This window comes from Procambarus clarkii, chromosome 3 (assembly GCF_040958095.1).
Source record: "Procambarus clarkii isolate CNS0578487 chromosome 3, FALCON_Pclarkii_2.0, whole genome shotgun sequence".
Lineage (NCBI taxonomy): Eukaryota > Metazoa > Arthropoda > Malacostraca > Decapoda > Cambaridae > Procambarus > Procambarus clarkii.
Genome location: NC_091152.1, coordinates 12,235,945 through 12,263,558, shown reverse-complemented (window position 1 = coordinate 12,263,558; position 27,614 = coordinate 12,235,945). Strand labels below are relative to the sequence as shown.

General features: G+C 52.9%; 1 protein-coding gene and 1 long non-coding RNA gene across 24 annotated transcripts in view; one reads left to right on the top strand and one right to left on the bottom strand.

The window, feature by feature from the left end:
- Positions 1 to 27,614, top strand: part of LOC123760896 (CUGBP Elav-like family member 4) — a 1,099,894-nt gene that overhangs the window by 731,385 nt on the left and 340,895 nt on the right. The window lies entirely within an intron of this gene.
- LOC138367478 (uncharacterized) lies at positions 25,578 to 27,588 on the bottom strand. Its single transcript, XR_011229372.1, has 2 exons — positions 27,109 to 27,588; positions 25,578 to 26,979 (listed from the first exon to the last, which is right to left on the bottom strand). It is a non-coding gene; the product is annotated as an uncharacterized lncRNA (long non-coding RNA).

Sequence of the window (27,614 nt, the reverse complement as noted above, 5' to 3'; positions counted from 1 at the left end):
CTGTGCTCCCTTGCGGGCATATTATCGTGTCTGTCTGTGCTCCCTTGCGGGCATATTATCGTGTCTGTCTGTGCTCCCTTCCGGGTGTGGTTTGTATGCGAGATCCCTTAGCCCATATGAAGAGTCTATAGTTTGTTGACTTAGGGGCAAGATTCACGAAGCAGATACGCCAGCACTTACGAACCTGTACATCTTTTCTCAATCTTTGGCGGCTTTGTTTATTAAATTATTAAACAGTTAATGAGCTCCGAAGCACCAGGAGGCTGTTTATAACAATAACAACAGTTGATTGGGACGTTTTCATGCTTGTAAACTGTTTAATAAATGTAACCAAAGTCGTCAAAGATTGAGGAAAGATGTACACGTTCGTAAGTACTTGCGTAAATGCTTCGTGAATCTGGCCCCTTGCCTCTTACATAAATACGAGAGTTTTACATTTACAATCATTTACAATCATTTTACATATACATTTTTTACATTTACTATCTTACCTTGCCTCTTACAGATAGCCTCTGACTATCTGGTATGTCGGGATCATGTCCTTGTGTCGTCTATTTTCCAATTGTGTAGGATTTAGGTCTCTCAGACTTTCTTCGCAGTTAGGCTCATTTAGACCCGGGATTACTAGCCTTATGGCAAATACTTAGGCTTTCCCGCTTCTGAGAGATTAGGGACATGTTGGTTGTGAGCTGGTGCTGCATACTACCCTATTGGTCTTTCGTATGTTATTATGTCAGTCTTCATGCTTGCACATGTTGTAATCCCCTTTTGCAACCTGTCCTCGGGGAGGATTTAACCCCCCTTGTTGTAATCACTCAAGAACCACATCGTAACTAATTCTATTACCTATCCATGGTTAGGTTTGGTTACGTTACGTTATGTTACGTTACTTAACGTTACGGGAAAACATCCCCTGGAAACACAAACCGAAACTGTCTCTATTTTCCGCTTGTAACAACTTGTAATAAAGTTGTTACATCTTGGCTTAATGTGTTTATGACGTATTAGAACGTTGTTACAACTTGCTATATTGGTTGTTATAACTGGTTAGGTGGTGTTAAAACTTGTTCGAACGTTGTACCAACGTCGTAGTTTCGGTGTGTGTTTGGAGGGATTTTGTATTATTCTCAAAGATGTAAAACAACAAATTCAAAAACAGAGAATTCCCCAGAATTTGACAAGAAGACTTTTGCCATGGAGCCAATCAAAGACTAATTATACCAGAGACAATTTCTATTTTAAACCCAAAATTTATAATACAAAACTGTTATAACTTGAGAATATTCTCTATTTAGGACAAAGGTTCACTTGCCAGTTTTCAAATATAATAATATTGGAGCCTTCTTAAGTCTTATTAATCTTATATCTTAAGTCTTATTAAGTCTTGAGAGCATCACAAATACCTAGATAAGTGTACAGGTGTTTATTTGTGTTCTTCACGTGTGCCCCAAAGAATGAGGTGATTTGGTAAAATGCTATGCCCAAGATTACTATCCGAGTGCCGGCGGTGGGGTGGTTCAAATAGCCTCGGCTATCACCTCATTTTGTCCGGTCGTGATGGTCAAGTGGATTAAGGCGTCTTGTACATACCAGTTGCGTTGCTCCTGGGAGTATGGGTTCGAGTCACTTCTGGGGTGTGAGTTTTCAGTTGCATATTGTCCTGGGGACCATTCAGGCTTGTTCGCGCAAGTGTACAGGTGTTGAAACAGGGAGGATGATCACTGGTTACAATCACTTTACCTTGAGGATGATCTTCCCATCTGTATGTTATCTTGAGGTTATCTTGAGATGATTTCGGGGCTTTTTTAGTGTCCCCGCGGCCCGGTCCTCGACCAGGCCTCCACCCCCAGGAAGCAGCCCTTGACAGCTGACTAACACCCAGGTACCTATTTACTGCTAGGTAACAGGGGCATTCAGGGTGAATGAAACTTTGCCCATTTGTTTCTGCCTCGTGCGGGAATCGAACCCGCGCCACAGAATTACGAGCCCTGCGCGCTATCCACCAGGCTACGAGGCCCCTGTTCCTGGCCATAGGTTTATTATCCACCTACATCTTGTTTTATTTTTCTAATGCCCCGAAAAAAATGTTTCTCAAGTGATACGGCACCATTGGTCTCTTCTCACCCTCATCGCCTTGCATGTGTCTGGGTTGAATTTCAGTAGCCACTCTTCTGAGAAATCCTACATTGTGGCCATGTCCTACAGGAGTCTGTAATCATCTTGCCGTTGTTGTTGTTAAAGATTCGCTACCTGGAACAGAGTTCCAAGTAGCACGGGCTATGGTGAGCCCGTAGTATCATCTTGCCGTGGGCCTTGGACCCCATCGTTTGAGGACTGGCAGTTGAGTGCCACGGACCTGTTACTCACATGTGACGTGTGTGTGTGTGTGTGTGTGTGTGTGTGTGTGTGTGTGTGTGTGTGTGTGTGTGTGTGTGTGTGTGTGTGTGTGGTGAAGCCGACCGTTGAACTATTCTGGAAAAAGATGCCCTCGTTATTTCCGTCTTGCAGTTTGATCTTCTCCCCTCATCACACCAAACTTTCTCTCCTCACAGAGACCTCCACCCCCCCTCCCACACACCCCCCCCCCCCACACACCCACCCCCACACACACACACACCCACAACCCCCCCACACACACACACCCACAACCCCTCGTCCTTTCACTTACCTCTTCTCTAACCGTGGCAAGGTTGCTTCTCTCCCTCTTGGCTTGGTTGATCCCCTCCCTTCCTCTTGGCTTGGATGATCCTCTCCCTTCCTCTTGGCTTGGTTGATCCTCTCCCTTCCTCTTGGCTTGGTTGATCCTCTCCCTTCCTCTATGGCTTGGTTGATCCCCTCCCTTCCTCTTGGCTTGGTTGATCCTCTCCCTTCCTCTTGGCTTGGTTGATCCTCTCCCTTCCTCTTTGCTCGGTTGATCCTCTCCCTTCCTCTTGGCTTGGTTGATCCCTTCCTCTTGGCTTGGTTGATCCTCTCCCTTCCTCTTGGCTCGGTTGATCCTCTCCCTTCCTCTTGGCTTGGTTGATCCTCTCCCTTCCTCTTGGCTTGGTTGATCCTCTCCCTTCCTCTTTGCTCGGTTGATCCTCTCCCTTCCTCTTGGCTCGGTTGATCCCCTCCCTTCCTCTTGGCCTGGTTGATCCTCTCCCTTCCTCTTGGCTTGGTTGATCCTCTCCCTTCCTCTTGGCTCGGTTGATCCCCTCCCTTCCTCTTGGCCTGGTTGATCCTCTCCCTTCCTCTTGGCTTGGTTGATCCTCTCCCTTCCTCTTGGCTTGGTTGATCCTCTCCCTTCCTCTTGGCTTGGTTGATCCCTTCCTCTTGGCTTGGTTGATCCCTTCCTCTTGGCTTGGTTGATCCTCTCCCTTCCTCTTGGCTTGGTTGATCCTCTCCCTTCCTCTTGGCTTGGTTGATCCTCTCCCTTCCTCTTGGCTCGGTTGATCCTCTCCCTTCCTCTTGGCTCGGTTGATCCTCTCCCTTCCTCTTGGCTTGGTTGATCCCTTCCTCTTGGCTTGGTTGCTCCTCTCCCTTCCTCTTGGCTCGGTTGCTACCTTTCTTCCTTGCTGTGAGAAAGGTAACCCCCGCCCGCCTTCCCAAGAGCCCTTTCTCCCCTCTTCCAAGCACCCTTTTTCCCCCCTTTCAATGAGGCTCTTCTCTCTCACCCCTAGTTCCCCTTTTCTCGTTATTGAGGTGTCCTTTTCCCGTGGCCTCAGCTGCCCCTATCCCCTTGTTCTGCCATCCGTCTCCCCCTCGCTCCCTGGTAACCATAGAGGCGGGTCTATAGAGCAAGCTTGTCCCTTCTAGACACGACCAAACCTCCGCAAAAGACCAATACTAACATAGGGTAAAATGTTTCCCCTCTCTGCCTATCCCTATCCCTTTCCCCTATCCCTGCTATGTGATAGAGTATTTCGCTTGCTGTGTTTCCATTTCTCCTTGTTTACCTGGTCTCACTCTCTGGTTCTCCCCTCGGCTCATCCTCTTGAAGCCTTCGACTCCTCCTCCTCCTCCCCTCTTCTTTCCCTACCTTCCTCGACCCTTTTCCTTTGATCACTGCACTCGACCCGTCTCTTTGACGTCTGCCCGCGACCCGTCTCTTTGACGTCTGCCCGCGACCCGTCTCTTTGACGTCTGTCCTCGACCCGTCTCTTTGACGTCTGCCCTCGACCCGTCTCTTTGACGTCTGGCCTCGACCCGTCTCTTTGACGTCTGTCCTCGACCCGTCTCTTTGACGTCTGCCCTCGACCCGTCTCTTTGACGTCTGCCCTCGACCCGTCTCTTTGACGTCTGCCCGCGACCCGTCTCTTTGACGTCTGCCCTCGACCCGTCTCTTTGACGTCTGCCCTCGACCCGTCTCTTTGACGTCTGCCCTCGACCCGTCTCTTTGACGTCTGCCCGCGACCCGTCTCTTTGACGTCTGCCCGCGACCCGTCTCTTTGACGTCTGTCCTCGACCCGTCTCTTTGACGTCTGCCCTCGACCCGTCTCTTTGACGTCTGGCCTCGACCCGTCTCTTTGACGTCTGTCCTCGACCCGTCTCTTTGACGTCTGTCCTCGACCCGTCCCTTTGACGTCTGCCCTCGACCCGTCTCTTTGACCACTGTCCTCGACCCCTCCTTTTTGTAACACCGCTCTTTTGTAACACCACTATAATGCACCACTATAATGGATACTAAACTACTAATGTAAACACTACTTATCCTGAGTAACACTTCCCCATTAGTTGCACTTGGAAACACTGTTATGAGCTGACATATGATGGTTACACCGGAACCAAAAGGTACACTGCGAAACAAGGAAATGCTACACAGGATTAAATACGCTGCCACCATCTGCCTTTGACCATTGAGACTATATCAAGCAACGAGGCAAGAAACATTGCTTGACTTGGAGAGTACTTTCTATGACTGTCATTAATTATGAAAATGGTTGTCCGCCACTATATCCAAAAGGCTAAGAGGATTCAACAACTGACACAGACGGGAAATTTAAAAATGAGTTTATTGAGACCAAAATTATGTCAATCACCACTTATAAATCTTATTCTAACACTGGCAAAAAGTTAAGAAATTTGGACATGGAACAAAACCTCAGAGATCACACCCATTACCTTAAATCCTCTGTCTCTCCCTGGCTGAGATGTTCTTCACAGCCCTCTCTGGGCCCCGGTGTCCGGCACTCTCTGTACTAAGTCCCTACAGGACCTCTATATACAACCCCCACAGGGGGGAGGGGGGAGATCTGCTGTTGCTACCCAGGTCAGAAATGCTAGGGGGGTCGGCCACACGTGCACAAACACTTAAACAATATTTCAATAAGCTTGTTTGACATTCACCATACACTCTTCAAGAGAGGAGTTATTAATTACGTGTGTGACTGACCTCTGACCTGGCCAAAAGGGGGAGATCCAAGGATGTTTACACATAAGAATCTGGAGTCTAATTCCCTTGCATGAAATATTACATACTTGAAACTATGCTGACTAAGACTAACCCAGGAATTTTTTTAATCAACAACAAGATAATCCGGAGATCATCTGGGCTGACCTCTTGGAGAAGGCTTCCCTGGGTGTGAACTCTAAGGGGGGGGGGGAGGTCCTGGGTGTTACATTTTGACCACTGTCCTCGACCCTTCCCTTTGACCACTGTCCTCGACCCTTCCCTTTGACCACTGTCCTCGACCCCTCCCTTTGTCCACTGCCCTTGACCCCTCCCCCCTCTCCCCTCCCAGTAACTCTGGAAGGGCCGCAAAAATATGAACACAGTCACTACATTCCCACTACTTCGATGGTTATCTTGAGGTTATCTTGAGATGATATCGGGGCTTTAGTGTCCCCACGGCCCGGTCCTCGACCAGGCCTCCACCCCCAGGAAGCAGCCCGTGACAGTTGACTAACTCCCAGGTACCTATTTTAATGCTAGGTAACAGAGGGCATAGGGTGAAAGAAACTCTGCCCATTGTTTCTCGCCGGCGCCCGGGATCGAACCCGGGACCACAGGATCACAAGTCCAGCGTGCTGTCCGCTCGGCCGACCGGCTCCCTGGTTACGAGAATTACAAGCTGAAACAACTACATGTGAACGCTATTCCTTGTAACAGTTTGTAAAAATAAATAGTAAAAAAATTGTAAATATTACATTCTTAGTAGATTATTAAAAATTGAAGGAACTATTTTAAAACTGGTTTCCAAGATTCTGTTCCATTCGGGGATCGAACCCCGGAACCTCCGGCCTACGAACCCCGAGCGCTGTCCACTCAGCTGTCAGGCCCCAATACTACAATACATGAGTGTATCGTAGAGTCTCCACGAGAGGGAGAAAGCAGTTAGAGGGTCGCCCTTAAGAGAGGATATCATCCACTTTAAGTGTGTGTAACATTGTGTTGGAATACTTTGTGGCACTCCTCCCCCTTCCCCCCCCCCCTCTCTCTCTCTCTCTCTCTCTCTCTCTCTCTCTCTCTCTCTCTCTCTCTCTCTCTCTCTCTCTCTCTCTCTCTCTCTCTCTCTCTCTCTCTCTCTCTCTCTCTTCCCCTTGTTCTCTTGCTCCTTCTCTCTGCTCCTCGACCCTCATCCCCACTCCCCTCACCCGCCTCTTCCCACTCCCCTCACCCGCCTCTTCCCACTCCCCTCACCCGCCTCTTCCCACTCCCCTCACCCGCCTCTCTCCCCTCACCCTCCCTCTGCTAAGGTTGTGTTAAATTGAGATAATTTGTCAAGACAGCGTCAGTGAAGAATTCAAGCACAGATTCCTTTCTTGGCCTCGGCTATTGTCCTGTTTTTTGTCTGGTCTTGACATCCCTTGGCCCTGCCATCCCTTGGCCCTGCCATCTCTTGGCCCCTGCCATCCCTTGGCCCTGCCATCCCTTGGCCCCTGCCATCCCTTGGCCCTGCCATCCCTTGGCCCCTGCCATCCCTTGGCCCTGCCATCCCTTGGCCCCTGCCATCCCTTGGCCCTGCCATCCCTTGGCCCTGCCATCTCTTGGCCCCTGCCATCCCTTGGCCCTGCCATCCCTTGGCCCCTGCCATCCCTTGGCCCCTGCCATCCCTTGGCCCTGCCATCCCTTGGCCCCTGCCATCCCTTGGCCCTGCCATCTCTTGGCCCCTGCCATCCCTTGCCCCTGCCATCCCTTGGCTCTGCTATCCCTTGGCCCCTGCCATCCCTTGGCTCTGCTATCCCTTGGCCCCTGCCATCCCTTGGCCCCTGCCATCCCTTGGCCCCTGCCATCCCTTGGCCCTGCCATCCCTTGGCCCTGCCATCCCTTGGCCCTGCCATCCCTTGGCCCTGCCATCCCTTGGCCCTGCCATCCCTTGGCCCTGCCATCCCTTGGCCCTGCCATCTCTTGGCCCCTGCCATCCCTTGGCCCTGCCATCCCTTGGCCCTGCCATCCCTTGGCCCTGCCATCCCTTGGCCCTGCCATCTCTTGGCCCCTGCCATCCCTTGGCCCTGCCATCTCTTGGCCCCTGCCATCCCTTGGCCCTGCCATCCCTTGGCCCCTGCCATCCCTTGGCCCCTGCCATCCCTTGGCCCCTGCCATCCCTTGGCCCTGCCATCCCTTGGCCCCTGCCATCCCTTGGCCCTGCCATCCCTTGGCCCTGCCATCTCTTGGCCCCTGCCATCCCTTGGCCCTGCCATCTCTTGGCCCCTGCCATCCCTTGGCCCTGCCATCCCTTGGCCCCTGCCATCCCTTGGCCCCTGCCATCCCTTGGCCCCTGCCATCCCTTGGCCCTGCCATCCCTTGGCCCCTGCCATCCCTTGGCCCTGCCATCTCTTGGCCCCTGCCATCCCTTGGCCCTGCCATCCCTTTGGCCCTGTCATCCCTTGGCCCCTGCCATCCCTTTGGCCCTGTCATCCCTTGGCCCCTGCCATCCCTTGGCCCTGTCATCCCTTGGCCCCTGCCATCCCTTTGGCTCTGTTATCCCTTGGCTCCTGCCATCCCTTTGGCCCTGTCATCCCTTGGCCCCTGCCATCCCTTTGGCCCTGTCATCCCTTGGCCCCTGCCATCCCTTTGGCTCTGCCATCCCTTGGCTCTGCTATCCCTTGGCCCCTGCCATCCCTTGGCTCTGCTATCCCTTGGTCCCTGCCATCCCTTGGCTCTGCTATCCCTTGGCCCCTGCCATCCCTTGGCTCTGCTATCCCTTGGCCCCTGCCATCCCTTGGCCCTGCCATCCCTTGGCCCCTGCCATCCCTTGGCCCTGCTATCCTTTGGCCCCTGCTATCCTTTGGCCCTTGCCATCCCTTTGGCCCTGCCATCCCTTGGCCCCTGCCATCCCTTGGCCCTGCCATCCCTTGGCCCCTGCCATCCCTTGGCCCTGCCATCTCTTGACCCCTGCCATCCCTTGGCCCTGCCATCTCTTGGCCCCTGCCATCCCTTGGCCCCTGCCATCCCTTGGCCCTGCCATCTCTTGGCCCCTGCCATCCCTTGGCCCTGCCATCCCTTGCCCCTGCCATCCCTTGGCCCTGCCATCCCTTGGCCCCTGCCATCCCTTGGCCCTGCCATCCCTTGGCCCCTGCCATCCCTTTGGCCCTGTCATCCCTTGGCCCCTGCCATCCCTTTGGCCCTGCCATCCCTTGGCCCCTGCCATCCCTTGGCCCTGCCATCCCATTGGCCCTGTCATCCCTTGGCCCCTGCCATCCCTTTGGCCCTGTCATCCCTTGGCCCCTGCCATCCCTTGGCCCTGTCATCCCTTGGCCCCTGCCATCCCTTTGGCTCTGTTATCCCTTGGCTCCTGCCATCCCTTTGGCCCTGTCATCCCTTGGCCCCTGCCATCCCTTTGGCCCTGTCATCCCTTGGCCCCTGCCATCCCTTTGGCCCTGCCATCCCTTGGCCCCTGCCATCCCTTGGCCCTGCCATCTCTTGGCCCCTGCCATCCCTTGGCCCTGCCATCCCTTGGCCCCTGCCATCCCTTGGCTCTGCTATCCCTTGGCCCCTGCCATCCCTTGGCTCTGCTATCCCTTGGCCCCTGCCATCCCTTGGCTCTGCTATCCCTTGGCCCCTGCCATCCCTTGGCTCTGCTATCCTTTGGCCCCTGCCATCCCTTGGCCCTGCCATCCCTTGGCCCCTGCCATCCCTTGGCCCTGCTATTCTTTGGCCCTGCCATCCCTGGCCCCTGCCATCCCTTGGCCCTGCTATCCCTTGGCCCTACCATCCCTTGGCCCCTGCCATCCCTTGGCCCTGCCATCCCCTGGCCCCTGCCATCCCTTGGCCCTGCCATCTCTTGGCCCCTGCCATCCCTTGGCCCTGCCATCCCTTGGCCCTGCCATCCCTGGTCCCAAAGCCCTGTCAACCCCTAACCTTGACCTAACTCCCCTGACCTTGCCCTATTGACCTGACTTACGTGACCTTATAATCTTGACCTGTCTCCAATGACCTTGTCATACTGACCCTGCACTTGGAGGACAGGGTCCTTGTTTGGAGGACGGGCTGTTAAGAGTTGCGATTCGAAAAAGAGGTCGACAGCGAAGCAATGTCCGAGAAGTGTTTGAACGTCATCCGTTGCGAGTCGTGTCCAAACCCGTTTTTCATTCGTAAACCAGCCAAACAGACCCAAAAGTGATTCCATGCACCCGCCAAACCCCCTGTTTATGAATGAAAAACGGTTTACACACGACTCACAACTGATGACGTTCGAACACTTCCGGAACAAGTGCTTCACTGACGACTGGTGTTCGAACCACAACGCTGTAAATGCTTCACCCACGTACCACAAATACAAATAATCGCCAACAGAACCTAAACACCTAACCTAAGCTATGTCTACATACGCACAATATGCTAATATATTATAATATTAATTTATATTTGAGAAAATTTTCGTTTTGAATGAACAGCATGTTAAAATTTATGAATGCGTCTGTGGGGTCGACCGCTGGATGGACTGGACTTGAGTCGAGGACGGGTTGCAATAAATGCTTCACCCACGTACTACAAATACAAATATTTGCCGACAGAACCTAAACACCTGACCTAACCTATGCCTATATATACACAATATGCTAATGTATTATAATGTTAATTTATATTTGAGAATTTTTTTTTTTGAATGAACAATGAATTCTTTTGAATTCTCGACAATGTTTTATTCAACCCTTCTCTCTGTGTCTCCTCCTCTTCTCTCTGTGTCTCCTCTTCTTCTGTCTGTGTCTCCTCCTCTTCTCTCTGTGTCTCCTCTTCTTCTCTCTGTGTCTCCTCTTCTTCTCTCTGTGTCTCCTCCTCTTCTCTCTGTGTCTCCTCTTCTTCTCTCTGTGTCTCCTCTTCTTCTCTCTGTGTCTCCTCTTCTTCTCTCTGTGTCCCCTCCTCTTCTCTCTGTGTCTCCTCTTCTTCTCTCTGTGTCTCCTCTTCTTCTCTCTGTGTCTCCTCTTCTTCTCTCTGTGTCTCCTCCTCTTCTCTCTGTGTCTCCTCTTCTTCTCTCTGTGTCTCCTCTTCTTCTCTCTGTGTCTCCTCCTCTTCTCTCTGTGTCTCCTCTTCTTCTCTCTGTGTCTCCTCTTCTTCTCTCTGTGTCTCCTCTTCTTCTCTCTGTGTCCCCTCCTCTTCTCTCTGTGTCTCCTCTTCTTCTCTCTGTGTCTCCTCTTCTTCTCTCTGTGTCTCCTCTTCTTCTCTCTGTGTCCCCTCCTCTTCTCTCTGTGTCTCCTCTTCTTCTCTCTGTGTCTCCTCTTCTTCTCTCTGTGTCTCTTCTTCTCTTCTCTGTGTCTCCTCTTCTTCTCTCTGTGTCTCCTCTTCTTCTCTCTGTGTCTCCTCTTCTTCTCTCTGTGTCTCCTCTTCTTCTCTCTGTGTCTCCTCTTCTTCTCTCTGTGTCTCCTCTTCTTCTCTCTGTGTCTCCTCTTCTTCTCTCTGTGTCTCCTCTTCTTCTCTCTGTGTCTCCTCTTCTTCTCTCTGTGTCTCCTCTTCTTCTCTCTGTGTCTCCTCTTCTTCTCTCTGTGTCTCCTCTTCTTCTCTCTGTGTCTCCTCTTCTTCTCTCTGTGTCTCCTCTTCTTCTCTCTGTGCCCCCTCTTCTTCTCTCTGTGTCTCCTCTTCTTCTCTCTGTGTCTCCTCTTCTTCTCTCTGTGTCTCCTCTTCTTCTCTCTGTGCCCCCTCTTCTTCTCTCTGTGTCTCCTCTTCTTCTCTCTGTGTCTCCTCTTCTTCTCTCTGTGTCTCCTCTTCTTCTCTCTGTGTCTCCTCCTCTTCTCTCTGTGTCTCCTCCTCCTTCTCTCTGTGTCTCCTCTTCTTCTCTCTGTGTCTCCTCTTCTTCTCTCTGTGTCTCCTCCTCTTCTCTCTGTGTCTCCTCCTCTTCTCTCTGTGTCTCCTCTTCTTCTCTCTGTGTCTCCTCTTCTTCTCTCTGTGTCTCCTCTTCTTCTCTCTGTGTCTCCTCTTCTTCTCTCTGTGTCTCCTCTTCTTCTCTCTGTGTCTCCTCCTCTTCTCTCTGTGTCTCCTCCTCTTCTCTCTGTGTCTCCTCTTCTTCTCTCTGTGTCTCCTCCTCTTCTCTCTGTGTCTCCTCTTCTTCTTCTCTCTGTGTCTCCTCTTCTTCTCTCTGTCTCTCTTCCTCTTCTCTCTGTGTCTCCTCTTCTTCTCTCTGTGTCTCCTCTTCTTCTCTCTGTGTCTCCTCTTCTTCTCTCTGTGTCTCCTCTTCTTCTCTCTGTGTCTCCTCTTCTTCTCTCTGTGTCTCCTCCTCTTCTCTCTGTGTCTCCTCTTCTTCTCTCTGTGTCTCCTCCTCTTCTCTCTGTGTCTCCTCTTCTTCTTCTCTCTGTGTCTCCTCTTCTTCTCTCTGTCTCTCTTCCTCTTCTCTCTGTGTCTCCTCTTCTTCTCTCTGTGTCTCCTCTTCTTCTCTCTGTGTCTCCTCTTCTTCTCTCTGTGTCTCCTCTTCTTCTCTCTGTGTCTCCTCTTCTTCTCTCTGTCTCTCTTCCTCTTCTCTCTGTGTCTCCTCTTCTTCTCTCTGTGTCTCCTCTTCTTCTCTCTGTGTCTCCTCTTCTTCTCTCTGTGTCTCCTCTTCTTCTTCTCTCTGTGTCTCCTCTTCTTCTCTCTGTCTCTCTTCCTCTTCTCTCTGTGTCTCCTCTTCTTCTCTCTGTGTCTCCTCTTCTTCTCTCTGTGTCTCCTCTTCTTCTCTCTGTGTCTCCTCTTCTTCTTCTCTCTGTGTCTCCTCTTCTTCTCTCTGTCTCTCTTCCTCTTCTCTCTGTGTCTCCTCTTCTTCTCTCTGTGTCTCCTCTTCTTCTCTCTGTGTCTCCTCTTCTTCTCTCTGTGTCTCCTCTTCTTCTCTCTGTGTCTCCTCCTCTTCTCTCTGTGTCTCCTCTTCTTCTCTCTGTGTCTCCTCTTCTTCTCTCTGTCTCTCTTCCTCTTCTCTCTGTCTCTCTTCCTCTTCTCTCTGTGCCTCCTCTTCTTCTTCTCTGTGTCTCCTCTTCTCTCTGTCTCTCTTCCTCTTCTCTCTGTCTCTCTTCCTCTTCTCTCTGTGCCTCCTCTTCTTCTTCTCTGTGTCTCCTCTTCTCTCTGTCTCTCTTCCTCTTCTCTCTGTCTCTCTTCCTCTTCTCTCTGTGCCTCCTCCCCTTCTCTCTGTGCCCCCTCCTCTTCTCTCTGTCTCTCTTCCTCTTCTCTCTGTCTCTCTTCCTCTTCTCTCTGTGCCTCCTCTTCTTCTTCTCTGTGTCTCCTCTTCTCTCTGTCTCTCTTCCTCTTCTCTCTGTCTCTCTTCCTCTTCTCTCTGTGCCTCCTCTTCTTCTTCTCTGTGTCTCCTCTTCTCTCTGTCTCTCTTCCTCTTCTCTCTGTCTCTCTTCCTCTTCTCTCTGTGCCTCCTCTTCTTCTTCTCTGTGTCTCCTCTTCTCTCTGTCTCTCTTCCTCTTCTCTCTGTCTCTCTTCCTCTTCTCTCTGTGCCTCCTCCCCTTCTCTCTGTGCCCCCTCCTCTTCTCTCTGTCTCTCTTCCTCTTCTCTCTGTCTCTCTTCCTCTTCTCTCTGTCTCTCTTCCTCTTCTCTCTGTGCCTCCTCCCCTTCTCTCTGTGCCCCCTCCTCTTCTCTCTGTCTCTCTTCCTCTTCTCTCTGTCTCTCTTCCTCTTCTCTCTGTCTCTCTTCCTCTTCTCTCTGTCTCTCTTCCTCTTCTCTCTGTGCCTCCTCCCCTTCTCTCTGTGCCCCCTCCTCTTCTCTCTGTCTCTCTTCCTCTTCTCTCTGTCTCTCTTCCTCTTCTCTCTGTCTCTCTTCCTCTTCTCTCTGTGCCTCCTCCCCTTCTCTCTGTGCCCCCTCCTCTTCTCTCTGTCTCTCTTCCTCTTCTCTCTGTCTCTCTTCCTCTTCTCTCTGTCTCTCTTCCTCTTCTCTCTGTGCCTCCTCCCCTTCTCTCTGTGTCTCCTCCCCTTCTCTCTGTGTCTCCTCCCCTTCTCTCTGTCTCCTCCCCTTCTCTCTGTCTCCTCCCCTTCTCTCTGTGTCTCCTCCCCTTCTCTCTGTGTCTCCTCCCCTTCTCTCTGTGTCTCCTAACCTTCTCTCTGTGTCTCCTCCCCTTCTCTCTGTGCCCCCTCCCCTTCTCTCTGTGTCTCTTTCCCTTCCCTTCCCTTCTCTTCGTGTCCCCCTGTTCTTCTCTCAATGCCTCATCCCCTTGCCTTTATGATCCTTTTCTCTCTGTCTCCTCCCCATCTCTCTGTGTCTCCTCTTACAGCATATCTCCTCTTATATTATACCACCTCTCCATTCTCTGTACCTATCCCCTCCCCTACACCCTATATTTCCTCACTCTCACTTTTCCATCTTCCCTTGCTCTTGAACCTCCTTCCTTCCTTTCCTCTCTTCCTTCTCCCCTTTCTTCCTTCCGCCTTCCCTTTACCTTCTTCCTCCTCCCTCCCCTTCCCATTTTTTTTTTACCCATTTCATCCATCTCTTCACCAATCCTTTCCACTCTTGCTTTACCAGCGTCCCCTATTCCTGCTTCTGTTCCCTTTTCTCCTGTGTTCCTGTTCCCTATTATGGAACCCCTTTTACCCTTGTGTGTAATCCTTTTTCCCGTATCCTAGTTCACGTCCCTTGTTCCATTATGTTATTGTTAAGATTGGTAGAGAGAATCACATGAGCAACAGTGGTTTGAATTGCCTCAAAAGTCGCACTTGGAGGATTTGTAGGAAAATGCAGGAAGAAAACTTAGGGACAATCGTTAAAATGAAGAAAATTTGTGAAAATACGGGAAGAAAGGGAATGTTGTGGGAGTGATGGAGATGTGCTGGCTGCTGAGGGAGCTGAAGGAGGGCCATGGTGATGTGCTGGCTGCTGAGGGAGCTGAAGGAGGGCCATGGTGATGTGCTGGCTGCTGAGGGAGCTGAAGGAGGGCCATGGTGATGTGCTGGCTGCTGAGGGAGCTGAAGGAGGGCCATGGTGATGTGCTGGCTGCTGAGGGAGCTGAAGGAGGGCCATGGTGATGTGCTGGCTGCTGAGGGAGCTGAAGGAGGGCCATGGTGATGTGCTGGCTGCTGAGGGAGCTGAAGGAGGGCCATGGTGATGTGCTGGCTGCTGAGGGAGCTGAAGGAGGGCCATGGTGATGTGCTGGCTGCTGAGGGAGCTGAAGGAGGGCCATGGAGATGTGCTGGCTGCTGAGGGAGCTGAAGGAGGGCCATGGTGATGTGCTGGCTGCTGAGGGAGCTGAAGGAGGGCCATGGTGATGTGCTGGCTGCTGAGGGAGCTGAAGGAGGGTCATGGTGATGTGCTGGCTGCTGAGGGAGCTGAAGGAGGGCCATGGTGATGTGCTGGCTGCTGAAGGAGCTGAAGGAGGGCCATGGTGATGTGCTGGCTGCTGAGGGAGCTGAAGGAGGGCCATGGTGATGTGCTGGCTGCTGAGGGAGCTGAAGGAGGGCCATGGTGATGTGCTGGCTGCTGAGGGAGCTGAAGGAGGGCCATGGTGATGTGCTGGCTGCTGAGGGAGCTGAAGGAGGGCCATGGTGATGTGCTGGCTGCTGAGGGAGCTGAAGGAGGGCCATGGAGATGTGCTGGCTGCTGAGGGAGCTGAAGGAGGGCCATGGTGATGTGCTGGCTGCTGAGGGAGCTGAAGGAGGGTCATGGTGATGTGCTGGCTGCTGAGGGAGCTGAAGGAGGGTCATGGTGATGTGCTGGCTGCTGAGGGAGCTGAAGGAGGCCATGGTGATGGGTCACATCATGGACACTATCTTGAGGCTATCTTGAGGTTATCTTGAGATGATTTCGGGGTTTTAGTATCCCCGCGGCCCGGTCCTCGACCAGGCCTCCACCCCCCAGGAAGCAGCCCGTGACAGCTGACTAACACCCAGGTACCTATTTTACTGCTAGGTAAAAGGGGCATAGGGTGAAAGAAACTCTGCCCATTGTTTCTCGCCGGCGCCCGGGATCGAACCCGGGACCACAGGATCACAAGTCCAGCGTGCTGTCCGCTCGGCCGACCGACTCCCAATCGCTCTGTACTAACGAATTATCGTGCCCCCCCCCCCCCCCCCCCGCAGCTCAACTAGTGTCCTCCTTCAGAATGCAATCCACAATAGTTCTTCGACTCCCGGATGCCTACTAGTCTGCTAGGTGAACAGAGGCACCAGGGGGAAAAGAAACGTGCCCAACCTTTCCCTGTCTTCAAAGATGAAACACGTCTTGATATACACTTTAAAGATGAAAAGCAGTTGGAAACTGAGAGAGAGAGTGTGTGAGAGAGAGAGAGTGTGTGAGAGAGAGAGTGTGTGTGAGAGAGAGATTGTGTGTGAGAGAGAGAGAGTGTGTGAGAGTGTGAGAGAGAGTGTGAGAGAGAGTGTGAGAGAGAGTGTGAGAGAGAGAGAGTGTGTGAGAGAGAGAGTGTGAGAGAGAGTGTGAGAGAGAGTGTGAGAGAGAGAGAGTGTGTGAGAGAGAGAGTGTGAGAGTGTGAGAGAGAGTGTGAGAGAGAGTGTGAGAGAGAGTGTGAGAGAGAGTGTGAGAGAGAGTGTGAGAGAGAGTGTGAGAGAGAGTGTGAGAGAGAGTGTGAGAGAGAGTGTGAGAGTGTGAGAGAGTGTGTGAGAGAGTGTGAGAGTGTGAGAGAGTGTGTGAGAGACAGAGACAGAGAGAGAGAGAGAGAGAGAGAGAGAGAGAGAGAGAGAGAGAGAGAGAGAGAGAGAGAGAGAGAGAGAGAGTGTGTGTGTGTTGGTTTATTGCGTTCCTGAACCCTGAAAGCCCACAAGCACACCACACCCTCTCCCCCGCCCCTCCACCCTCTCCCCCCGCCCGCCCCTCCACCCTCCCGCCCGCCCCTCCACCCTCTCCCCCGCCCGCTCCTCCACCCTCTCCCCCGCCCCTCCACCCTCTCCCCCGCCCCGTTCCTCCACCCTCTCCCCCGCCCGTTCCTCCACCCTCTCCCCCGCCCCGTTCCTCCACCCTCTCCCCCGCCCCGTTCCTCCACCCTCTCCCCCGCCCCGTTCCTCCACCCTCTCCCCCGCCCACTCTCTCCCCCGCCCCGCCCCGTTCCTCCACCCTCTCCCCCGCCCACTCTCTCCCCCGCCCCGCCCCTCCACCCTCTCCCCCGCCCCGCTCCTCCACCCTCTCCCCCGCCCCGCTCCTCCACCCTCTCCCCCGCCCACCCTCTCCCCCGCCCCGCTCCTCCACCCTCTCCCCCGCCCACCCTCTCCCCCGCCCCGCCCCTCCACCCTCTCCCCCGCCCCGCTCCTCCACCCTCTCCCCCCGCCCGCCCCTCCACCCTCTCCTCTGCCCCTCTTCCCCGCCCACTCCTCCACCCTCTCCCCCCGCCCCGCTCCTCCACCCTCCCCCCCGCCCGCCCCTCCACCCTCCCCCCCCGCCCACTCCTCCACCCTCTCCCCCGCCCACCCCTCCACCCTCTCCTCCCCCGCCCGCCCCTCCACCCTCTCCCCCCCCCGCCCGCCCCTCCACCCTCTCCCCCCGCCCGCCCCTCCACCCTCTCCCCCCCCGCCCGCCCCTCCACCCTCTCCCCCCCCCGCCTGCCCCTCCACCCTCTCCCCCCCCCGCCCGCCCCTCCACCCTCTTCCCCCCCGCCCGCCCCTCCACCCTCTCCCCCCCCCCGCCCGCCCCTCCACCCTCTCCCCCCGCCCCGCTCCTCCACCCTCTCCCCCCGCCCGCCCCTCCACCCTCTCCCCTGCCCCTCTCCCCCGCCCCGCTCCTCCACCCTCTCCCCCTGCCCCGCTCCTCCACCCTCCCCCCCGCCCGCCCCTCCAACTCCTCCACCCTCTCCCCCGCCCACCCCTCCACCCTCTCCTCCCCCGCCCGCCCCTCCACCCTCTCCCCCCCCGCCCGCCCCTCCACCCTCTCCCCCCCCCCGCCCGCCCCTCCACCCTCTCTTCCCCCCCGCCTGCCCCTCCACCCTCTCCCCCCCCGCCCGCCCCTTCCCCCTCTCCCCCCCCCGCCCGCCCCTCCACCCTCTCCCACCCCGCCCGCCCCTCCACCCTCTCCCCCCGCCCCGCCCCTCCACCCTCTCCCCCCCCCCGCCCGCCCCTCCACCCTCTCCTCCCCCGCCCGCCCCTCCACCCTCTTCCCCCCCCCGCCCCTCCACCCTCTTCCCCCCCCGCCCCTCCACCCTCTTCCCCCCCCGCCCGCCCCTCCACCCTCTCCCCCCCCGCCTGCCCCTCCACCTTCTCCCCCCCCCCCCGCCTGCCCCTCCACCTTCTCCCCCCCCCCGCCTGCCCCTCCACCCTCTCCCCCCCCCGCCTGCCCCTCCACCCTCTCCCCCTCCCCGCCCGCCCCTCCACCCTCTCCCCCGCCCCGCCCCTCCACCCTCTCCCCCCCCCGCCCGCCCCTCCACCCTCTCCTCCCCCGCCCGCCCCTCCACCCTCTCCCCCCCGCCCGCCCCTCCACCCTCTCCCCCCCCGCCTGCACCTCCACCCTCTCCTCCCCCCGCCCGCCCCTCCACCCTCTCCCCCCCCCCCGCCCGCCCCTCCACCCTCTCCCCCCCCCCGCCCGCCCCTCCACCCTCTCCCCCCCCCCGCCCGCCCCTCCACCCTCTCCCCCCCCCCCGCCCCTCCACCCTCTCCCCCCCCCCGCCCGCCCCTCCACCCTCTCCTCCCCCGCCCGCCCCTCCACCCTCTCCCCCCCCGCCTGCACCTCCACCCTCTCCTCCCCCCGCCCGCCCCTCCACCCTCTCCCCCCCCCGCCCGCCCCTCCACCCTCTCCCCCCCCCCCGCCCGCCCCTCCACCCTCTCCCCCCCCCGCCCGCCCCTCCACCCTCTCCCCCCCCCCCGCCCGCCCCTCCACCCTCTCCCCCCCCCCCCCGCCCGCCCCTCCACCCTCTCCCCCCGCCCCGCCCCTCCACCCTCTCCCCCCCGCCCACTCTTCCAACCTCTCCCCCGCCCGCCCCGCCCACCCTCTCCCCCGCCCCGCCCCTCCACCCTCTCCCCCCGCCCACACAAAGAACATGACCGGCCCGTGCACAAGTTCACGCTGGACCCTGCAAATTCACCCTCTTAATCCGGCCTCGCAAACAATACGCCCAGCCGTCCAGTTTGCTATATTGGGCGGCTGGCCAAACAAGAACATACCAACCTGCCTATTCAACCTATCCTCCAGACCGCCCTTCTATCCCACCCTCTATCCCCCCGTCCGCCAAATACAGATCGACTAGCCGCCCGGCTAACCAACCTCTACCCCCTTCGCCAGGCCGCCCGCCGCGTGTACAGCTTTTTGTTGGAAGTTTAAAACAATATAGCGAGCGTCTTTGTTCTCGGGACGGGCCTCAAAGTCCCTGTTATTGTCTGGAATTGGGTGGAGATATTTGTTAGTGAGTGGTTGTGTTGTTGTCGGTGTTGGAGCGATTCACCACCACTCCGTGAAGTCTTTTGTTGCTGCTAACTACCCCCACCACCACCACCACAATCACCTTTCCCTGGCGGAGGGTCCTAGGCTTTTACTCCCATTCTTTTTAATCTACCAGTTTCTGTTTGAAGTTTTCACATCATCCTCTTACACCATTCCTTTATCCTCCTACTTTCTCCTTCCGTTCTTCGCAGGTAAAGTGACTTTTATTAATTTTTTTAAATTTATTTTCCACTTTCACTGGTGCTCCGTTTTCCAATTTGTCCTGAAGAGATTAGATAATCTTCTTGCATTTATATTTTTTAATAATATGGCAGATTTTCTAGAGATGCCCGGCGACCTCTGGCCTCAGGGGACGGAGGCGTGGCTCCCCCTGACCTCTGGCTTCACCATTAGCTTCACCAGTAGCTTACATCAAACATTATTTCATTATATATTGTTTGTGATGGTGTGAAGTAACTTCTCGAGCGTCAGGAAAACTTCATGATTATTGTGTGTGTGTGTGTGTGTGTGTGTGTGTGTGTGTGTGTGTGTGTGTGTGTGTGTGTGTGTGTCCTCACCTAGTTGTTGTGCTTGAGGGGTTTAAGCTTCGGCTCTCTGGTCCCGCCTCTCAACTGTCAGTCAATTATTGTACAGATTCCTGAGCCTATTGGGCTCGATAGGCTCTCTCTCTCTCTCTCTCTCTCTCTCTCTCTCTCTCTCTCTCTCTCTCTCTCTCTCTCTCTCTCTCTCTCTCTCTCTCTCTCATATATATATATATATATATATATATATATATATATATATATATATATATATATATGTCGTACCTAGTAGCCAGAACGCACTTCTCAGCCTACTATGCAAGGCCCGTTTTGCCTAATAAGCCAAGTTTTCCTGAATTAATATATTTTCTCTAATTTTTTTCTTATGAAATGATAAAGCTACCAATTTCATTATGTATGAGGTCAATTTTTTTTATTGGAGTTAAAATTAACGTAGATATATGACCAAACCTAACCAACCCTACCTAACCTAACCTAACCTATCTTTATAGGTTAGGTTCGGTTAGGTAACCGAAAAAGTTAGGTTAGGTTAGGTTAGGTAGGTTAGGTAGTCGAAAAACAATTAATTCATGAAAACTTGGCTTATTAGGCAAATCGGGCCTTGCATAGTAGGCTGAGAAGTGAGTTCTGGCTACTAGGTACGACATATATATATATATATATATATATTGTGACAGTAAAGCGTTGGTGTTCGGCTGTTTCAAAAGCTAGGGGCAGGGCCTCGTCACATCACAAAAAAAAAAAGAGAAAAGTTTGTCCTTTCGTCTGTGGTAAGGTAATGGGAAGACACACAAAGCACAAGTATATAAACAATGAAATTTTAATTACTCTAGAAAACAAGACATGAATAAAGACAATCTCATAAAAATATGCAAGACAAGTCAACAAACAAAATAAAATGAATAATCACTGGCAAATGAAAAGTTACGTTAAGACAAGTAAGTTACAGTGATAGCAAAATAAAATATGAGTGGGTGCTGGAATACTGGCTTCGAGCTGCCACCTCACCTTAGTACACAAAAGCCAAGGCTTAGTCTACTAGCGAGAGATGTCAACTGCATGGAGCACTGAGATATTCTGCCGAGACTGGCGCACTGCAGCCTAGGCGTCGACTTGTGGTGGTGGCGGAGGGCTGGGGCGACGAGACACCAGCCAATCAGCAACAGGCAGGCAGAGGATGAGCAGTTAGCTGGTTACGGCGGTGGCCAGGTGTGCTGGGTACGATTTGCTCTCTGGGCAAAACGTTTGGCGATACTTGGTGAACGTATCTTGTATATAGTATCTTGTATATTGACGTAATTATGTAGGGAAGAGCAGCCTCAATCTCTCTTGAAAGAGATTATCGTCACAATATAATATATATATATATATATATATATATATATATATATATATATATATGCGAACAAGCCTGAATGGTCCCCAGGACTATATGCGAATGAAAACTCACACCCCAGAAGTGACTCGAACCCATACTCCCAGAAGCAACGCAACTGGTAACTACAAGGCGCCTTAATCCGCTTGACCATCACGGCCGTCAAAAGGAAGTGATAGCCGAGGCTATTTGAGCCACTTCCCCGACGGCAACTCGGATGGTAATCTTGGGCATAGCATTTCACCAAATCACCTCATTCTTTGGGGCACACGTGAGGAACACAAATGCGAACAAGCCTGAATGGTCCCCAGGACTATATGCGAATGAAAACTCACACCCCAGAAGTGACTCGAACCCATACTCCCAGAAGCAACGCAACTGGTAACTACAAGGCGCCTTAATCCGCTTGACCATCACGGCCGTCAAAAGGAAGTGATAGCCGAGGCTATTTGAGCCACTTCCCCGACGGCAACTCGGATGGTAATCTTGGGCATAGCATTTCACCAAATCACCTCATTCTTTGGGGCACACGTGAGGAACACAAATGCGAACAAGCCTGAATGGTCCCCAGGACTATATGCGAATGAAAACTCACACCCCAGAAGTGACTCGAACCCATACTCCCAGAAGCAACGCAACTGGTAACTACAAGGCGCCTTAATCCGCTTGACCATCACGGCCGTCAAAAGGAAGTGATAGCCGAGGCTATTTGAGCCACTTCCCCGACGGCAACTCGGATGGTAATCTTGGGCATAGCATTTCACCAAATCACCTCATTCTTTGGGGCACACGTGAGGAACACAAATGCGAACAAGCCTGAATGGTCCCCAGGACTATATGCGAATGAAAACTCACACCCCAGAAGTGACTCGAACCCATACTCCCAGAAGCAACGCAACTGGTAACTACAAGGCGCCTTAATCCGCTTGACCATCACGGCCGTCAAAAGGAAGTGATAGCCGAGGCTATTTGAGCCACTTCCCCGACGGCAACTCGGATGGTAATCTTGGGCATAGCATTTCACCAAATCACCTCATTCTTTGGGGCACACGTGAGGAACACAAATGCGAACAAGCCTGAATGGTCCCCAGGACTATATGCGAATGAAAACTCACACCCCAGAAGTGACTCGAACCCATACTCCCAGAAGCAACGCAACTGGTAACTACAAGGCGCCTTAATCCGCTTGACCATCACGGCCGTCAAAAGGAAGTGATAGCCGAGGCTATTTGAGCCACTTCCCCGACGGCAACTCGGATGGTAATCTTGGGCATAGCATTTCACCAAATCACCTCATTCTTTGGGGCACACGTGAGGAACACAAATGCGAACAAGCCTGAATGGTCCCCAGGACTATATGCGAATGAAAACTCACACCCCAGAAGTGACTCGAACCCATACTCCCAGAAGCAACGCAACTGGTAACTACAAGGCGCCTTAATCCGCTTGACCATCACGGCCGTCAAAAGGAAGTGATAGCCGAGGCTATTTGAGCCACTTCCCCGACGGCAACTCGGATGGTAATCTTGGGCATAGCATTTCACCAAATCACCTCATTCTTTGGGGCACACGTGAGGAACACAAATGCGAACAAGCCTGAATGGTCCCCAGGACTATATGCGAATGAAAACTCACACCCCAGAAGTGACTCGAACCCATACTCCCAGAAGCAACGCAACTGGTAACTACAAGGCGCCTTAATCCGCTTGACCATCACGGCCGTCAAAAGGAAGTGATAGCCGAGGCTATTTGAGCCACTTCCCCGACGAAGAATGAGGTGATTTGGTGAAATGCTATGCCCAGGATTACCATCCGAGTTGCCGTCGGGGAAGTGGCTCAAATAGCCTCGGCTATCACTTCCTTTTGACGGCCGTGATGGTCAAGCGGATTAAGGCGCCTTGTAGTTACCAGTTGCGTTGCTTCTGGGAGTATGGGTTCGAGTCACTTCTGGGGTGTGAGTTTTCATTCGCATATAGTCCTGGGGACCATTCAGGCTTGTTCGCATTTGTGTTCCTCACGTGTGCCCCAAAGAATGAGGTGATTTGGTGAAATGCTATGCCCAAGATTACCATCCGAGTTGCCGTCGGGGAAGTGGCTCAAATAGCCTCGGCTATCACTTCCTTTTGACGGCCGTGATGGTCAAGCGGATTAAGGCGCCTTGTAGTTACCAGTTGCGTTGCTTCTGGGAGTATGGGTTCGAGTCACTTCTGGGGTGTGAGTTTTCATTCGCATATAGTCCTGGGGACCATTCAGGCTTGTTCGCATTTGTGTTCCTCACGTGTGCCCCAAAGAATGAGGTGATTTGGTGAAATGCTATGCCCAAGATTACCATCCGAGTTGCCGTCGGGGAAGTGGCTCAAATAGCCTCGGCTATCACTTCCTTTTGACGGCCGTGATGGTCAAGCGGATTAAGGCGCCTTGTAGTTACCAGTTGCGTTGCTTCTGGGAGTATGGGTTCGAGTCACTTCTGGGGTGTGAGTTTTCATTCGCATATAGTCCTGGGGACCATTCAGGCTTGTTCGCATTTGTGTTCCTCACGTGTGCCCCAAAGAATGAGGTGATTTGGTGAAATGCTATGCCCAAGATTACCATCCGAGTTGCCGTCGGGGAAGTGGCTCAAATAGCCTCGGCTATCACTTCCTTTTGACGGCCGTGATGGTCAAGCGGATTAAGGCGCCTTGTAGTTACCAGTTGCGTTGCTTCTGGGAGTATGGGTTCGAGTCACTTCTGGGGTGTGAGTTTTCATTCGCATATAGTCCTGGGGACCATTCAGGCTTGTTCGCATTTGTGTTCCTCACGTGTGCCCCAAAGAATGAGGTGATTTGGTGAAATGCTATGCCCAAGATTACCATCCGAGTTGCCGTCGGGGAAGTGGCTCAAATAGCCTCGGCTATCACTTCCTTTTGACGGCCGTGATGGTCAAGCGGATTAAGGCGCCTTGTAGTTACCAGTTGCGTTGCTTCTGGGAGTATGGGTTCGAGTCACTTCTGGGGTGTGAGTTTTCATTCGCATATAGTCCTGGGGACCATTCAGGCTTGTTCGCATTTGTGTTCCTCACGTGTGCCCCAAAGAATGAGGTGATTTGGTGAAATGCTATGCCCAAGATTACCATCCGAGTTGCCGTCGGGGAAGTGGCTCAAATAGCCTCGGCTATCACTTCCTTTTGACGGCCGTGATGGTCAAGCGGATTAAGGCGCCTTGTAGTTACCAGTTGCGTTGCTTCTGGGAGTATGGGTTCGAGTCACTTCTGGGGTGTGAGTTTTCATTCGCATATAGTCCTGGGGACCATTCAGGCTTGTTCGCATTTGTGTTCCTCACGTGTGCCCCAAAGAATGAGGTGATTTGGTGAAATGCTATGCCCAAGATTACCATCCGAGTTGCCGTCGGGGAAGTGGCTCAAATAGCCTCGGCTATCACTTCCTTTTGACGGCCGTGATGGTCAAGCGGATTAAGGCGCCTTGTAGTTACCAGTTGCGTTGCTTCTGGGAGTATGGGTTCGAGTCACTTCTGGGGTGTGAGTTTTCATTCGCATATAGTCCTGGGGACCATTCAGGCTTGTTCGCATTTGTGTTCCTCACGTGTGCCCCAAAGAATGAGGTGATTTGGTGAAATGCTATGCCCAAGATTACCATCCGAGTTGCCGTCGGGGAAGTGGCTCAAATAGCCTCGGCTATCACTTCCTTTTGACGGCCGTGATGGTCAAGCGGATTAAGGCGCCTTGTAGTTACCAGTTGCGTTGCTTCTGGGAGTATGGGTTCGAGTCACTTCTGGGGTGTGAGTTTTCATTCGCATATAGTCCTGGGGACCATTCAGGCTTGTTCGCATTTGTGTTCCTCACGTGTGCCCCAAAGAATGAGGTGATTTGGTGAAATGCTATGCCCAAGATTACCATCCGAGTTGCCGTCGGGGAAGTGGCTCAAATAGCCTCGGCTATCACTTCCTTTTGACGGCCGTGATGGTCAAGCGGATTAAGGCGCCTTGTAGTTACCAGTTGCGTTGCTTCTGGGAGTATGGGTTCGAGTCACTTTTGGGGTGTGAGTTTTCATTCGCATATAGTCCTGGGGACCATTCAGGCTTGTTCGCATTTGTGTTCCTCACGTGTGCCCCAAAGAATGAGGTGATTTGGTGAAATGCTATGCCCAAGATTACCATCCGAGTTGCCGTCGGGGAAGTGGCTCAAATAGCCTCGGCTATCACTTCCTTTTGACGGCCGTGATGGTCAAGCGGATTAAGGCGCCTTGTAGTTACCAGTTGCGTTGCTTCTGGGAGTATGGGTTCGAGTCACTTTGTAACGGGGGGTGGGGGAAATAGCTCTATCTTGTCCATTATTCCACCCCCCAGTTAACTAACGAGGCCGGGGGAAACAGCTCTCTCTAGTCCGTTATCCCGTCCCCAGTTAGCTAACTATTCTAGAGCACCCTCCAGAGTTCCTAAGGCAACCTCTCTCGTTCAGCACCTTGTAACCTAGGTATTTGACTACCTAGGTGCTAAGACTACAAGGCGCCGTAACTTGATCAGTTACCCGAAACCCTAGAGAGAACTCTAGAATACCTATTCACTGCCACAAACGTATAAGAGGAAACGAAAGGAAAGAAATGAAAAGTGAAGTAATTAGTAAGGGTTTGGGGTGAGAGGTAGAGAGGTGGGAGGAGCAAGGAGGGTCATTAGTTGAAAGTGAGAGTTTAGAGAAGGGTGGAGGGAGAGGTGTAGATAGGTAAAAGTAGAAGAGTAGATAGTAGAAGTAGAAGAGTAGATAGTAGAAGACGAAATGCTGCCACCATCCATTCATGATCATTACATACAAGACAAGGAATGGAACTTGCCTGTATCACAAAATTCTCAAAAGATGTTATCATGAGTTCTTTATTAGTATGTTCCCTCTGTACCATGTACTCCTTAAAATCAGGGAACCAATAATCCCCGAGGCTTTCTCACCTCAACTCTAAGCTCTAGGGAACCAAGTTAAACACCATTTAAATAATAAATTCATAATTATATTTCCCATGAAGTATCATAATTTAGCAATTCAATTAAAATGTTCCAGTTAATATGCAAAGTGAGTCATCATCCAAGAATTCGAGAACCCTACAACTTGACTGCCCCTGATCATCACACAACATATGTAAACACGACCAAGTCACCTTAATGTTCACTCACCGAGGACGGAGTCTAAGTTGAATAGAGAGGGGGGGGGGGTCTGTAGCTTGACAGACTGTCTCGCCCCTGCCGGCCGACAGCCTCCCTGGTAGGGAGCAGGTCTCTGCTCTCGTCTGCTGTTCTGTCTCTTAATGCTTTATGCTGGATAGCTCTCCGAGTTTATATTGGGGAACCTAGTAGCTAACTCCGCCCACAAATAGATAGCCTCCGGCACTACCAAGCCACTCCTTAAACGTCGGCATGTTTGAAGGCTACCAGACTACAATTATAAGCTTAGCGGAAGCAAGGTGAAATTCTCATGATCTGACCTCAGGTCACTTGAGGTCGTTAACGGTTAGAGGTGTGAGATCTCAGGCAGACAACTGGCGCCTCTCCGATCCTTGTCTGTGACTCATGTACTCTATGTATGTATTAACCTAAACCAAACACTTTTACAGTGTTACATCTCCCCTTCTCCCCGAAAATAAAGTTTTTGCAACACTGCTAAAGCAAGCTAGCTGTGTGCGACAACTTTATTAACGAAAAGAATACATCCTAGCTAAACAAATATACATCATCCTACTCTAAAAAATGAAATATGTGGACAGACGTCCATTGTCTCTGGCTGGGCGACGTCACTGCTTGGTCTTGTAGATAATCCTGTACCACATTTCTTCAACACAACTGCCTCCGTCGCTTCTCCGTCGTTAACGCACAACAACACTTGGTCAACCCGAAAGCCGTTACTACTTGAACTGAGCACAGGACCGTGGAATTCGGTTGTCCCAGCTGATCTGTAATTGGCCCTACGTCAGTCACCATGAGAGACGTATATTGGGGTTCTTCACAGCTATAGGGACTACAAGTTTCGAGACCTTCATATAGTTGCCAACAGTAGAAATCCCATCCTACTCTTCTTCCTCCCTGTTGCTCCAGCACGCCTCCTTCAGAGAGCTACTTCTGACAGCCACATCAAGTCCGCACGACACAGGATGAATCACTCAACAGAGCTACCTGCTTGCAGGAGGGGCGGCCAGTTAAGGCAAACGATCCTGTCTTGCAATTACGCTCCATGCAATGATGCTGATACCAGCAAGGGACACGAGGCATCGTGTCTCACTCAGCTTGTCTTATCTTCTTCTTCTTCTTTCTTCTTTCTTCTCTCTTCCTTCTTCTCTCTTCTTTCTTCTCTCTTCTTTCTTCTCTCTTCCTCCTCCCATGGGTCTTAGACAAGCGACCTGGGGTCCACTGGGGTCCGTCCGTCCTGGGGTCCATCCTGGGCAGACCGGTGTTGGTGGGACAGACTGGAATCGTTGTTGTTCCTCTTCCATCTTTACTGGGTCGTCTGGGGTCGTCTGCAGAACGACCTGGGGTCCACTGGGGTCCGTCCGTCTTGGGGTCCACTGGGGTCCGTCCGTCTTGGGGTCCCCTGGGGTCCGTCCGTCTTGGGGTCCACTGGGTAGACCAATGTTGACCGACCGAGAGGGCTGTATCTCGGGGGTCCCCTGGGGTGATGGTGGTGGTGGTGATAAACGCCCCTGAGTGTGGTACACAGCAGCCGTCTCCCTCTTCTGTATGTGCGTCTCTCCTCTCTTCTGGCTCCCACCTGTGAAATGAACAGAAAGGCGACAATACGTGTTCCCAAGATGTTTGTGTGACCCTGTAGTTTGTATAGGGTTACACAGTCCTATCATACCGCTCTCCTCCTGGCAACAACTACACTTCAATTTTTAATAATCCAATTAACTCTTTAATGATATTGACTTGGTGGAACATAAAACAGTAACAGAGGAAAGTTTAGAGAAGAGAGAATAAGGTCATCACTACTTGTAATTTGTCACACAAAAAAATCAAAACTAATAGACAAAACTCT